The following is a 12,475-nucleotide window of genomic DNA, read 5'->3' as shown; positions in this document are numbered from 1 at the left end:
ATTACGTACCTTACTTAGCACAGAAACTCACCCAGTGGTTAATTTTAGATTGTAAGAACGTAATGCTACCAATAATATAAGAAATATGTATTGTAAGAAATAATACATATTTAGAAACAGTAAGTAATATATACCTAAGAATACATTAGATTAGATGCTAAGCTGGGGGAAAAGACAATAAATGTAAACGCTTTCCAGTGATTTTCTATTCCAAAAGACACTGTTATCCCAGGTATTAGGTGTGGTAGTATTGGAGAAAATGTCTTGGGGAGTATATAAAACGGAGCAAGACTGAAAATGAACCATGGGAGAAATAAATTCTAAGAATTTAACACTTCATTAGAGAACTGGAAAGTAGGAGGCCAGTATGCTTAGTAGCCAGAAATGTTGCCACCTCCAGGAAAACAAAGGATTGACCTACATGTAGTGGAATAATGCCAACAAGAAACTTACTAATCATTGACTGATCTTCTCATCTTTGCCAGAAAAAAAATCTGCTTGAAAGGGATAATACAGCAATGCTTGTGAGCCCTGATCTCTGTCAAAAGCACCCCAGAGTCCTCACTGCCCCAACCATTGTCCCACCTCCCCACCCCATATAAAGTAACCATTAATGACAGGACCTAACAAGCTGTCATTCTTTTATTCTGTCATAAAAATCTCAACAGCCAAAATTTTTTACTTTTATTTCTTTTTGAAAATCAATTCTACATTTGCTTCAAACCTCATCTGACCAGTGGCATTCCTCTCAAATGTCCAATCACGCCTACAATCTGGTTAATTGTAACCTCCTTGTTTCTTAGCATAGGTTTTATCACAGTGGTCCAACTACGTTTTAAATTGAGACATAGCTATCACATGCCAAGCTCTGGCTACTGTTTTCAGGAGGAAAGAATAATTATTCACCCCATCTGAGTCTGACTGTACCAGACATTATTCAAGAGTGCAACACCCTGAGCCCTAGACTCTTCCCCTTTATGCACCCAGTTCAGAGACCCTCCCTCCGCCGTTGGAGATCATCCAGGGCTAAATATAGATCTACGCACACCAGCAGTTCCTGACCGCGGTCACATGGTGCTGCTGACGAAGGACTCCTTGGAGACGTATTCGGCCCAAACACATACACACAAATTTGTGTGCATATTCATCTACACACACTGTGCCCACCGAATTCATTGGCGAAGATGGGCACATCCACACTCAGAAGAGAAAGTCGCTGCCCAGGGATCTCCTCCTGCTATTTACCTCACTTGTGCCACCCTCGACACTGTGAGTGGACTTGGATACCTTGCTTTCGCCTGAACTGCGTCAATTTGCTTGGGGTAAGGTGTGAAGCAATACTCAAGTGGTACGCAGACAGATACACATACACAGGTGTGCACCTACCAGCCCCTTTCCCCCCTTTTCCCTTGTACAGCGCTGAAGCTGTCCCCACGATTCCCCTAGAAAGTGGAGCCTCTTTTATGCCAGCTGCCACAAGGCTCCTAGGTACTTTTGGCTCACGTTATTACAACCTAGCCAGGTGTCTCGAGGCGACTCACCTGAGCTCGGGCAAGTGCCGGGAGACTCGGTGTGTCCCAAATTCGCCAGGTGAACGGAGGCATGAACAAATATCACCTCGTCAGTGGCGAGCACATGACTTCTGCTCCCTGTCCCTTCCTAAGAATCAGACCTTAGATTATAGGGCACCGACACCAAAAATAAACAATCTCCCCACCCCACCGCCAACACGCACGAAAACTAGCCAAGAAGTAGAAGGAAACAACCTAGCAGTGCACAGGAAAGGAGGAGAGAATGAAGAAAGGATGAACGCGACTAGAACTCAGACAAACCCTCAAAAACTACCAACATGTCAAAGAAAAGGCCTAGCTTCGGGATCCGGGCGAGAGACGCAAAGCAAAACCCAAGTCTGCCCCTGCCCGCGCCCCAGCGGCTCGGCCCCGCACCTGTTGGCACCCGGTCCGCTCCCGGGGCAGCCCAGGCGACCTCGGCGGCCAGGCAGGCGACTCCCTCGGTTTCTAGCTTTTGCCAGGCGCTTTGTGCCAGAGAGCGTTTGGTCGCCCCGATTCTCCCGCCTCTTCGAGGCGCACCCGGCAGCCGGGGCGCCTGAGAGCCGGGCTCGCTACGAGCGCAGCTCCGGGGCCGTCTGGGACAGCGCAGAGGACAGCACCGCCGCGCGTTCCCGCTGCCAGGCTCAGGCCCCTCCGGGAGAACTGGCTGGCCAGGGAACAACCCACCTGCAGATGTACCTCGGGTCCTCGGTTTCCCGGCTGTTTGCCGCGCGCCCACAATCGCGGCCAAAGAAAAGAGAGCTAAAGCGCGCGCGAAGAAGGAAAAGAAATTCCGCCCGACCAGTCGGGTGCCTTGTTTATACTGAAACTACGGCCTCAGCCGCGGCGCACACCCCCTTCCCTCCGAGCCCGCCTCCCGCCGCCAGCCCCGCCCCGCCCCGGTAGGGGCGGACCAATCACGGCGCAGCTCACCGCCCACGCCGCCACCGCCTCCAGCGCCCGGGACCGGCCCACGCGGCGCAGGGCGCTGGGGACTCCCGCGGCGCGGTCGCCCGGGTGCCCTCCTACAATGCGGAGGCCCGTGCAGCCGGGCTCAGTGCTGTTTACCGGCGTCGGTTCGGCCCGCTCAGAATGAAGTGCGTTTCCTCCTGAGTCCGCCTGCCCGGGGCTGTTTGTGAAGTCGTGTGTGTGTGTGTGTGTGTGTGTGTGTGTGTGTGTGTGTGTTCATTTACCTGTGTACTACCTGTAAATACCGGCCCGACTCGTTATACAGTATCTATTAGCATAATCATGAGCTAAAGGTTACTGTACATATACTTTCAGAAGAGAGCTTGAGAGAAACCACAAGAACATTTGCTTAGCAAATATTTACGCAGAGCCCGAATGCTAGGCATTGTGCAAAACGCTGGGGGCAGGCTCCAGGCAAAAGTAGGCTGGCCCCTGCCATTGTGAAGCTTCCAGCCGGTCTAGAGGAGGACAAACGTTAAGCAAATGGTCACCCAAACAAAATACAAAATTGAGGCTGTTATAAGTTCCACAAAGGAAGGGAATCTGTGCCATGAAATATGATTCTGGAGGCAAAGGGGAGGCCAGTCCTCAGTGAAGGCTGTGTTGTCATGGTAACCACATACTCTATCATTGGATACTTGATAACTATTTTAGAAAAAGGGTAAAAACCTCAATGCTTCACCTTGTACAAATAAAAGAGACTGAAGGGAAGAAACGATGGAAACAAATAAGGGGAGAAAGAGACTCAAGGAAAGAAAAAAAATTTGAAACATTAGGAGACTCTTGCTAGCTACATGACCTTGAGTAAGTAAAGTATCTTTCCTGAGCTTCAGTTTTCCTATATGTAAAAAACAACACTATTCATACCTGTCTTATAGGACTATAATTAGGATTACTGAGCTAGAGGAACCCTGTGTGTCCCTGCCCCATTCTCCTTGTCTCCCCCTCCTTCCTAGTGTGGAAACAGTCATCTTGAAGTTCACCTTGCCTATTCTTAGCTTCATCTGTGCCTCCTCTCACTTCTCTTCCTCTAATTATACGTTCTCCTTTTCTTCTGCAAATGGGTCTCCCCAACTCAGTAATTCACTTTAAGCCTCTCGGAAGTTTAAAGGAGAAGCCATTCAGCCAAAAGAGCTCAGTAGGAGGCGGTCATGCAGAGAGCCACAGAGGCTCTTGGCTGCCCAGCCTAACTATTGTGGTTGTGCTGTTGTTTTGGCTTTCAAGATCAGTTTTCCCATCCTGGTTCTGTAACAAACAAGCCATTTGCGGTTGTGCAAGTTATGTACAATATTGAGGTTCCCTGGCCTGTAGCAATTAATTAAAAGGGTTGGACTAAATCAGGATTTCTTAGTGGAAATATTTGACATAGCCTTAATAACCTCTCGATACACCCCCCACCCTGGAAGAGTTTGCCCAGTTTTTCTTTCTTAAGTTTTTTTTTTCCACCAAAACAAAAAATGTTTACTTTAGATCCTCAAACTCTAAAAGGGACACTACAGTAATATTGATTTAATGTTTTACCAAACCATTCCTGCTCTCCATACTGGTGGATCTCCCAGAGTCCCTTCTAGCTCCCCATATGAGAAGTAATACATGAAGGGACAGCTCCAGAGCTATGTGGCCCAAACTCTGATCCTGTCCTATCATTTAGCCAGTTATCAAACCTTACAAGAGATTCTGAAGGACTCTGGGCCCCAACTTACTCATATGAAGGTAGCAAGCATAGTTTATAAAAGTAACTTCTTCACAGTGTGTGAGATTAATTAAAAGAGATAATATGTGAAATGGGTTTGGAGGAATGTCCCTTAGAAAAGCCTTCCCTAACCTCACTCCATATCTTTCGTTGTTCTTTCCTCTATAGAATTTACTATTATTTAACATATTGTATATTTTACTTATTATTGCCTCTCTCCCCTTGCTAGAATATAAGCCCCATAACAGCATGGTTTGTTGTTGTCATTGTAGTTGTTTTCCTGCTGTGTTTCCAATGTCTAGAATAATGTCTAACACAATAAGCACTCATAAATATGTGTTGGTTGACTTAATGAATGCCCAGTACATGGTAAGTATTCAATAAATAATCGCTGTTATGATTTTGTATCAATTATTCTCTATCATGAAAAGTTTTTTTTTTCCATTTTCTACTTCCCATAGTTTCTTTCTTGGTCTTTTGACTCCACTGGCTCAATTCTTATCCCTGTAAATGTTGGTAAGCTCAATAATACCAGTCAAATTGATGCAAATAAAGCCCTGCTGAGTAGGATACTCAAATGATAAAAGTAGCCACTTATATTAAGCTTTGACTATATGGCAGGCCCTGTGCTAAACATTTTTTTTCTCTTCCCTTCCTCTTGGATCTCAAGTGCACAAAATTAGAGCAATCATCATGACTAATTCATGTCCAATACTCTTTTTAAAATTTTATTATATTTAATGTATTTATTTTATATCATTAGTCTCCTTTATTTCCCATCTAAAATCCTATTTTCACCATCCCAAAGGCACTGACTCTTTCACACTGTATTTAGTATGTGTTTTTCAATCCACCTTGCATGAACAATGATGGTATTATTTTATGTGAGTACCATGTGAGTGTATTTACCTAAATATACTCTTACCTTTATTTATGTTTCTCAATGTTGTCCCTCCAACATTTGACTTTGCTCATCTATTCATGTTGATACATGTTGATATTTTTCACTCCTTTTACGTTGTGTTGAGTATTTCACCGTATTTGTGTTACATTTTTTTTTTACTTACATTATCTTTTATCCTTGCCCAAACTCTGAGAGGTAGGTACTATTTTCTCCATTTCTGAGAGGAAGGAATGATACTGAGGAAGGTAAATAACTTACCATAGCCGTACAGCTGAAGAAGCCATAAATTATACCTATATCTCTCTGATTCCAGTGCTCCCATCTTCCTACCCTTTAAAATGAATCTAATTACTGGGGCACCTGGGTGGCTCAGTCGGTTAAGTCCGACTTTGGCTCAGGTCATGATCTTGAGGTCCATGGGTTTGAGCCCTGCGTCAGGCTCTGGGCTAACAGCTCAGAGCCTGGAGTCTGCTTCAGATTCTGTGTCTCCCTCTCTCTCTGCTCCTCCCCTACTCTCTCTCTCTCTCTCTTAAAAAAGAAACATTAAAAAAATTTTAAAAATAAAATAAAATGGATTTAATTACTTACTATAAGATTTATGAAATCCTGTCTAAAAAAATATACCATTAATTTGACCCATTTTACATGTCTAAGATATTGCTGTTAAAACTAGTAGATATATGTATTTAAGCTAGAGGCCAAGTGTTTTCATTGGAAAGCAATGTTTATTATTTGAGACACAAGTTTAATATTATTTGTGGTTTAATATTTTCTTAAAACACTTGAACTTTGTTTTTTTTATTTATTATTTTTATTTTAGAGAGAGGAGGACAGAATGGAGGCAGAGAGAGAGAGAGGGAGAGAGAGAGAATCTTAAGCAGGCTCCATGTTCAGTGCGGAGCCTGATACAGGGCTCAATCCCGTGACCCTGGGATCATGACCTGAGCCGAAATCAAGAGTGGGACGCTCAAGCAGCTGAGCCACCCAGGCACCCCAACACCTGAACTTTAAATGAAAATCTCACAAAGTGAACTGCCTTCAAATATGTAAAATTTGCCATGTGAAAGAAAAATGAGGCTCCATAACACAAAATAAGACTAAAGAGAGAAAAGAATAAAGGAACAGATCACAGCTTCAGTGTAAGAAAAATATTAAAGATGTCTGAGGTAGAAAAGCAGCCTTTTTCTGCATTGAACCCCTCTTTCTGGATCTTAAAAGGCCTTGTGAAATGGCCGAGTAACTCTCCAAAACACTTTGACATTTTCTCCCATTTCACTTTCTCAATGTCATCTGGAATATGGAGATGAACAGTTTAAGGATAAGGACTTTTAGCCCTCGCTTATACATGTAAGAAAATGAAGGCACTGATCACCCTACTTATCAATAGTCAATCTAGACCACAACCATGGCCTTCTCACTTTCAAAACCAAGGAAGACAAACCCACTAAGTATGATGTACATTGTCTATCTTGCATTTTACCAAAAGATTTATAAGAATTTTATAAAGCAAAACATGAAGAATGATCAAATGCAATTTGGAAACCATCACTTAACAGTTCCTAAGCAAGGTATGTTAATATGACCTAAGCAAGATCTGTTAATACAACATATAACTATCCCACCCCCATCCCCACCCCTTTTACACAGGATGATGAAATACTATAGTGGTATGGCTAAGTCAAGACAAAAATATTTTGGAGGCATAGGACTCATTTTTGGGGATCCCCTGTCTTTGGACTCTCTCTTCCACGTGGCTGCAATGGTAGGATAAGTTACTGTGCAAGGTGTTGGGCAGACAAATTGGATCAGCCTCGCCCCAGACCTTAGAGAAAACCCCTTATTTTCCCCTTCCTTTTCAGTGTGATTTTCCTGGACTTCCCTTTCCTCATCATCGGATTGCTGAGAGTGAAAGGGTGAAGGAGGCTGCTTGGCAAGTTTGGTGCCATACCTTCTTCCTACTTCTACCCTGAGAAAAAGGAATTCTGTCTGTGGGCCAACCTAGCTCACTTGGGGACCACACTGGAATTTCATAGTAATGCAAAGTGTGTATGGGTTTGGCATTGACCTGTGTACATGCATTTCCCTGGAACCTGGGAAAAGGATGATGAAGGCAAGACACAAAGATGTAGATATTCAAGATTCCGAGTCCCTCCGTTCCCCCCTCCGTCAACACCTTCACCCCCTGCCATTTAGAAGGGATTTTTGTGATGAAACACATGTTTGGGTCAGTCTTGGAATGGTCATCTCAATAGTAATTCCCAGCATTTATTATAGTTGACAATGTTCTTTCATATCCATTATCTCATTTAGGGAGAACGTTGGGTCTGTGAGGGTCATTCATTTCTGACAGTTGTCATTGCAGAGGCATATATTTTCCTTTCCTGGGATCACTAAAAATACTAACGATAGTCATTCATTCGACTCTGCTGAGAAGATACTCCAAAGGACAAAGGAATTGACTAGAAAAGATAACTCCAGGGAACTCTCTTCCACAGATCCATGTGATCCTGTATCACCATGACTTTTTATCTCCCAGAACTTACCTAAGGTTGTACAAAAGAATGTAACGACCACATGGGAAATGTAGTAGGTTTTCAAAATCCCCTAGGGAGGTGTAAAAAATTACAGTATCTTCCTTTATACTAGATAAGAACTGTTGAAAGGCAAACTTATTATTTTTCCTTTATCAGCATTACTGTTTCACTCATTTGCCAGTTCTCATTTACTCATACGAAGTAATTATTTCTAATATCCTCAGGAGGGATATTGGCATTGAGAAATAATATACCTTGGCCTGATCATAAGGTTATGAGACAATCTCATCATCTCCATCGGTTATATAATATATAGTGACTTATTATTTTCTGCACAAATATTTCATAACCTGCAACGTGCATCATTTTGACAAGATATAATGCTGTTTTGAGTATAAATTCAACTTTGTTTAACATGAATTTATTTAGATAAGTATTAATCTTATAAAATCTGTATAGTGAGTAGTAAATATAAATGTATTTCTATTTTCTCTTTCTAGTGGTTTTTGTCTGCTTTCTTGTGAATAAGTTGATCTTATGAAGAATTAAGAAAAGGTTTTCTGTTTCAAATTCTTCTACCCTTTAAAGTTAAGCCTGATTATTTTGCTAGAAGATCCCCTCAGTTTTGACTAATTACCAATCTATGTCCTAGAACATTGAATGGGAAAGGAGAAGGGAGAAAATTAATAATAGAATAATAAAATTTTAGAACTGGTAGAAATATTAATGACCATCTCTTTTAATCTTTCCCCACCCCAATGCCACCAACCAAGGCATTTATGAAAGGAAATTGAATTCTGGAGAGATTAAATGATCTCTCCAAGACCATCCAACAAGATAATAACAAAGTTATGCAAGTCAAAGAGCCTGGATGATAAGCCCAAAACTTCAAAAACTACACGATTTTACTTCCTAATTATTTCTGCAAGGGTGAAATCTATGGAGCTACTTTGACATTGTAGAAGTACAATTTGTTTTCAAATATTGATGACAAACTTTCTCTGTTAAATTCTCCTTGAGGAAATGATAAAGGAGAATTCTCTAGAAATTGCTCATATTTTTCATTAGAATTCTCTAAATATTGCCATTACCATTTGTCTTATTTAATATTCAAGATAATAAAATAGTAAACTCTTAGTTGCTTTATCTTTAAAGTAACCATGTTGTAAAGTATCAATCAGACTCCATAAAGTATATTTGAGAAATTATGTTGATCAGGACGCCTGGGTGGCCCAGTTGGTTGACCATCTGACTTGGTTTTGGCTCAGTCATGATCTCGGGGTTATGAAAATAAGCCTTTCATCGGGCTCTGTGTTGAGCATGGAGACTGCTTAAGATTCTCCCTTTCTACCTCTCTTTAAAATAAATTTTAAAAAAAAGAAATTATGTTGATCAAAAAAGCTTCTCTAATAAGCAGTTACTGTCATCATTATGAAACCATACACCTAAGGTATTTTCTCTTTCATCTACTAAAATGATTGATTTTCATAAGACTATATCATTTTTTAAAAAATATTTACAGCATAGTTGTGATTTCTAGATAATTTTGTGAAGTTTAATTTTGTAAAGTATCCAAACATTTATTTTGACAGTTGAATAATATTATTTCCATAGTAAAGCCAGCATTTCCATATATATGTTTAGATATTGTTATAGAAAACATAATGCTAAATAGATTTTCTGCACAAAAACAAAGAGAGCAGATCATATAGTTTAAGTGTGTTTCACTAGTGAATTAGAACAGTTGTCTCTGGAAAGGGGTAGAGAGGGGACTAGGATAGGAGGCAAAGAGGGCTTCAATTTTTTGTATAGTGTTTGATTTCTTTCATAAAGACATAAAGCAGCTATGACAAAATGTCCATTATTATCATTTGTGGGTGGTGAGTACACAAGTTTTATAATTTTATTTTATTTTTTAAGTTTTTCAAAAAAACCCCAATTTTTGTAATTAAAGCTGGATATTTTCATATAGCTATACTGCATAACCTTAAACGTCCATATTTAAAGCTTACATTTTAAGGAAATCTATAATGGTAAAGTTATTGCTTTACCTTGTTTTGTGCACTGATTAATCACATTTATAAAGTGTAACTGTCAACCAAAAGTCCAGAGAGTTTCATTTGGTCTCACTATACAAAAGTGTAAGTTGTGAAAAATTTGGTAAGTAATGTTATACATCTCACACGGTTGATATTGCTTTCTGATGTAATTGCATGTATCCCCCCTCACACGGTGATGCATATTGTGAGTAAACACACAAAAGAGCTTTGATTCTTGACTGAAGCCTGCTTTAAAGTCGAATCTCTTGCAGACTAACACCACTAGCATATGATTAACGTTTCCAGGGTCTGGAATTAACTAGTGATAATTTTAGAATCTACAATTATTCACATAATTGTCTCCAATTAGCTGTCTCTGAAGAGTGGTCAAGAAATAAAGGAAAGAGGGGCGCCTGGGTGGCGCAGTCGGTTAAGCGTCCGACTTCAGCCAGGTCACGATCTCGCGGTCCGTGAGTTCGAGCCCCGCGTCGGGCTCCGGGCTGATGGCTCGGAGCCTGGAGCCTGTTTCTGATTCTGTGTCTCCCTCTCTCTCTGACCCTCCCCCGTTCATGCTCTGTCTCTCTCTGTCCCAAAAAAAAAAAAAAAAAAAAAAAATAAAGGAAAGTGGAGGTTGAATGTATTGACAGGTCTCCCTATTCGTGGATTGGTCCATTTACTTCAGGTCTATTGAGAGAATCAAAGTATGTGTTTGGAGATGTGTTTGGACGAGTCAATGGGGTGGAAGGACACTGCTGTTACTTATAGATGTGGAGTTTGGGAAGAGTTGGAAAAGAAGAGGAATTCTCTGGTCCAGACTATTGCTCAACAATTTAAAAGGGATTATCTCCTAAGAAAAAGCTTGTAAGGAAATAGGCCTGAGAAGACAAGGCCTTCTCTATGGAGGTATGAACCTCACACCTCTCATAGCATGAAATGTATAACAGAGGGTCAAATAAAATATCTCAGTCTGGATAAAGTTTCCCCAGATAAATAAAACATTTGTCTTAAATTTTGTTTTGTTGTGATTTTTTGAAGATTTCATAAACTCCTTTTGAAATGTCCTTCCTTCCTAAGTTAAAAGTTAAACACCAGCTATTACAAAAGGCAGTCATGAATCCAAACTTTCTAACTTCCAAAATACTAACATTAGGGCGCCTGGGTGACTCAGTTGGTTAAGTGTCAGACTTAGACTCAGGTGATGATCTTGTGATTTGTGGGTTTGAGCCCCACATCAGGCTCTGTGCTGACAGCTCAGAGCCTGGAGCCTACTTCAGATTCTGTGTCTTCCTCTCTCTCTGCCCTCCTCTGCTTGCACTCTCTCTCTCTCTCTCTCTCAAAAATAAATAAACATTAAAAAAAATTCTTAAATGCTAACATTAAGTTGTATTCTTTTCCCAAAATAGTTGAACCAGGACAGAATGTTTTTAAAATATCTCTAAATAGATGCGATTTGGGTTAGTCCTGCCCCTGGTCTTGCATTAAGGCTAATGGCAGACATATTATCATTTTTTGATTCACAACACAAAACAAAATAAAAATGAATGTGAATTTTGATCTATGTCTTTCCCTTGGTAAGGAAAAACGCATATATAATGCCAAAGCCAATCCTTTAATGTATATCTCAATGACATAAGCTCCAGGAAATTCTCATCTGACAAGTAAGTTGTTTATTAGGCCCTAGAAATTTTTACAGAAGTTTTTAGATTTTCCTTTTTCCTTCCTTTTCCTCATCTTCCTTCCTTCCCTTTCTTTCTTTCTTTCTTTCTTTCTTTCTTTCTTTCTTTCTTTCTTTTTCTTTCTTTCTTCAAACCACATAGTGCTGAAAAATTTTCACTCCAAATCTCAGAGTAATCAACCCATGCTTCAAGGAAGAGGGAATATTTGAACCTGTTAAACAGGAATTCTTTTGAGGAGAAACAACCAGTATATTGAAAAAAGTCATTTGCCAAAAGGGCTAGCAAAAGCTGTTCCAGAGCACATAAAATGAGGAAAGAAATGCAAAACAGGACAGCTAGTTGAAAGCAAACAGTGGAAGGGACACATTTTCTCACCTAGAGAGCAAGAGCAGTGACCAATATTTCAAAAGGACTCTCATTAGCATGGGAACAAAGAAAAAGAATCCTATAAAGCTTGGCTCTCCGCTAAAGAACTTAACACTCAGATTCAGAGTTTCTTCAACTGTAAAATGAGGGAATTGGATGAGATGATTTCAGAGGTGTTTTCTAGCTGTCAAATGCTCCTTCATATTAAGTTTTTAATTATTAGTTTTTAGACTAGTTCCATCTAGATAGCAGCTAGCCAAGAGGCTTGAAGAGGATCAGAAGTGAGTGAAAGACTTGACCCAACCCCACTAACATTATGATTATGGGCATATCCTTTCCCTGGAGTTCAATGTGCACATTATTATAGTGATTATGACATTTGAGAGTTCCTGGGAAGCTTCTTTCACTTTTCCCTAAGCCGTGGCCACACTGGAGGCAGTGGCTACAAGTAATCGCATCATAGCATAGTGACACCTCTGCTCTGGGTCTGGTTTAATGAGACCTGACATTCAACTTCAATAATGGAAGGTTTGGGACTAATTTCTTATCCAACATATACGCATTGCCTGTAGGGTGACCAACCATGCCCATTTTCTTGGGATTGTGCTGGTTTTAGCACTGAAAACCATAAGTCTTGGGCAGATCTTCAGTTGCAGGCAAATTGGAATGGTTGGTTGCCCTAATTTCACAGATATTTACTGAGAAACTTCCACAGTCCAGATCCTGTAAGAGGCATTTGGAAAC

General features: G+C 40.6%; 1 protein-coding gene across 11 annotated transcripts in view; it reads right to left on the bottom strand.

The window, feature by feature from the left end:
* The window catches only part of RASGEF1B (RasGEF domain family member 1B), a 642,397-nt gene that overhangs the window by 36,121 nt on the left and 593,801 nt on the right, over positions 1–12,475 (bottom strand). The window contains exon 1 of one of the 11 annotated variants that reach the window (XM_042936083.1): positions 2,238–2,364. The exons of 9 other annotated variants lie outside the window; for them this stretch is intronic. The gene's annotated coding sequence lies outside the window, so the exon portion shown is untranslated. Of the gene's footprint in view, positions 1–1,946; positions 2,211–2,237; positions 2,365–12,475 lie in introns of those variants that run through there. One more of the 11 variants, XM_042936084.1, reaches the window with a different exon arrangement.

The sequence above is a fragment of the Panthera leo genome, chromosome B1 (genome assembly GCF_018350215.1).
Source record: "Panthera leo isolate Ple1 chromosome B1, P.leo_Ple1_pat1.1, whole genome shotgun sequence".
Lineage (NCBI taxonomy): Eukaryota > Metazoa > Chordata > Mammalia > Carnivora > Felidae > Panthera > Panthera leo.
The sequence above is the reverse complement of the archived record's forward strand: the minus strand, read 5'-3'. Positions and strand labels throughout refer to the sequence as shown.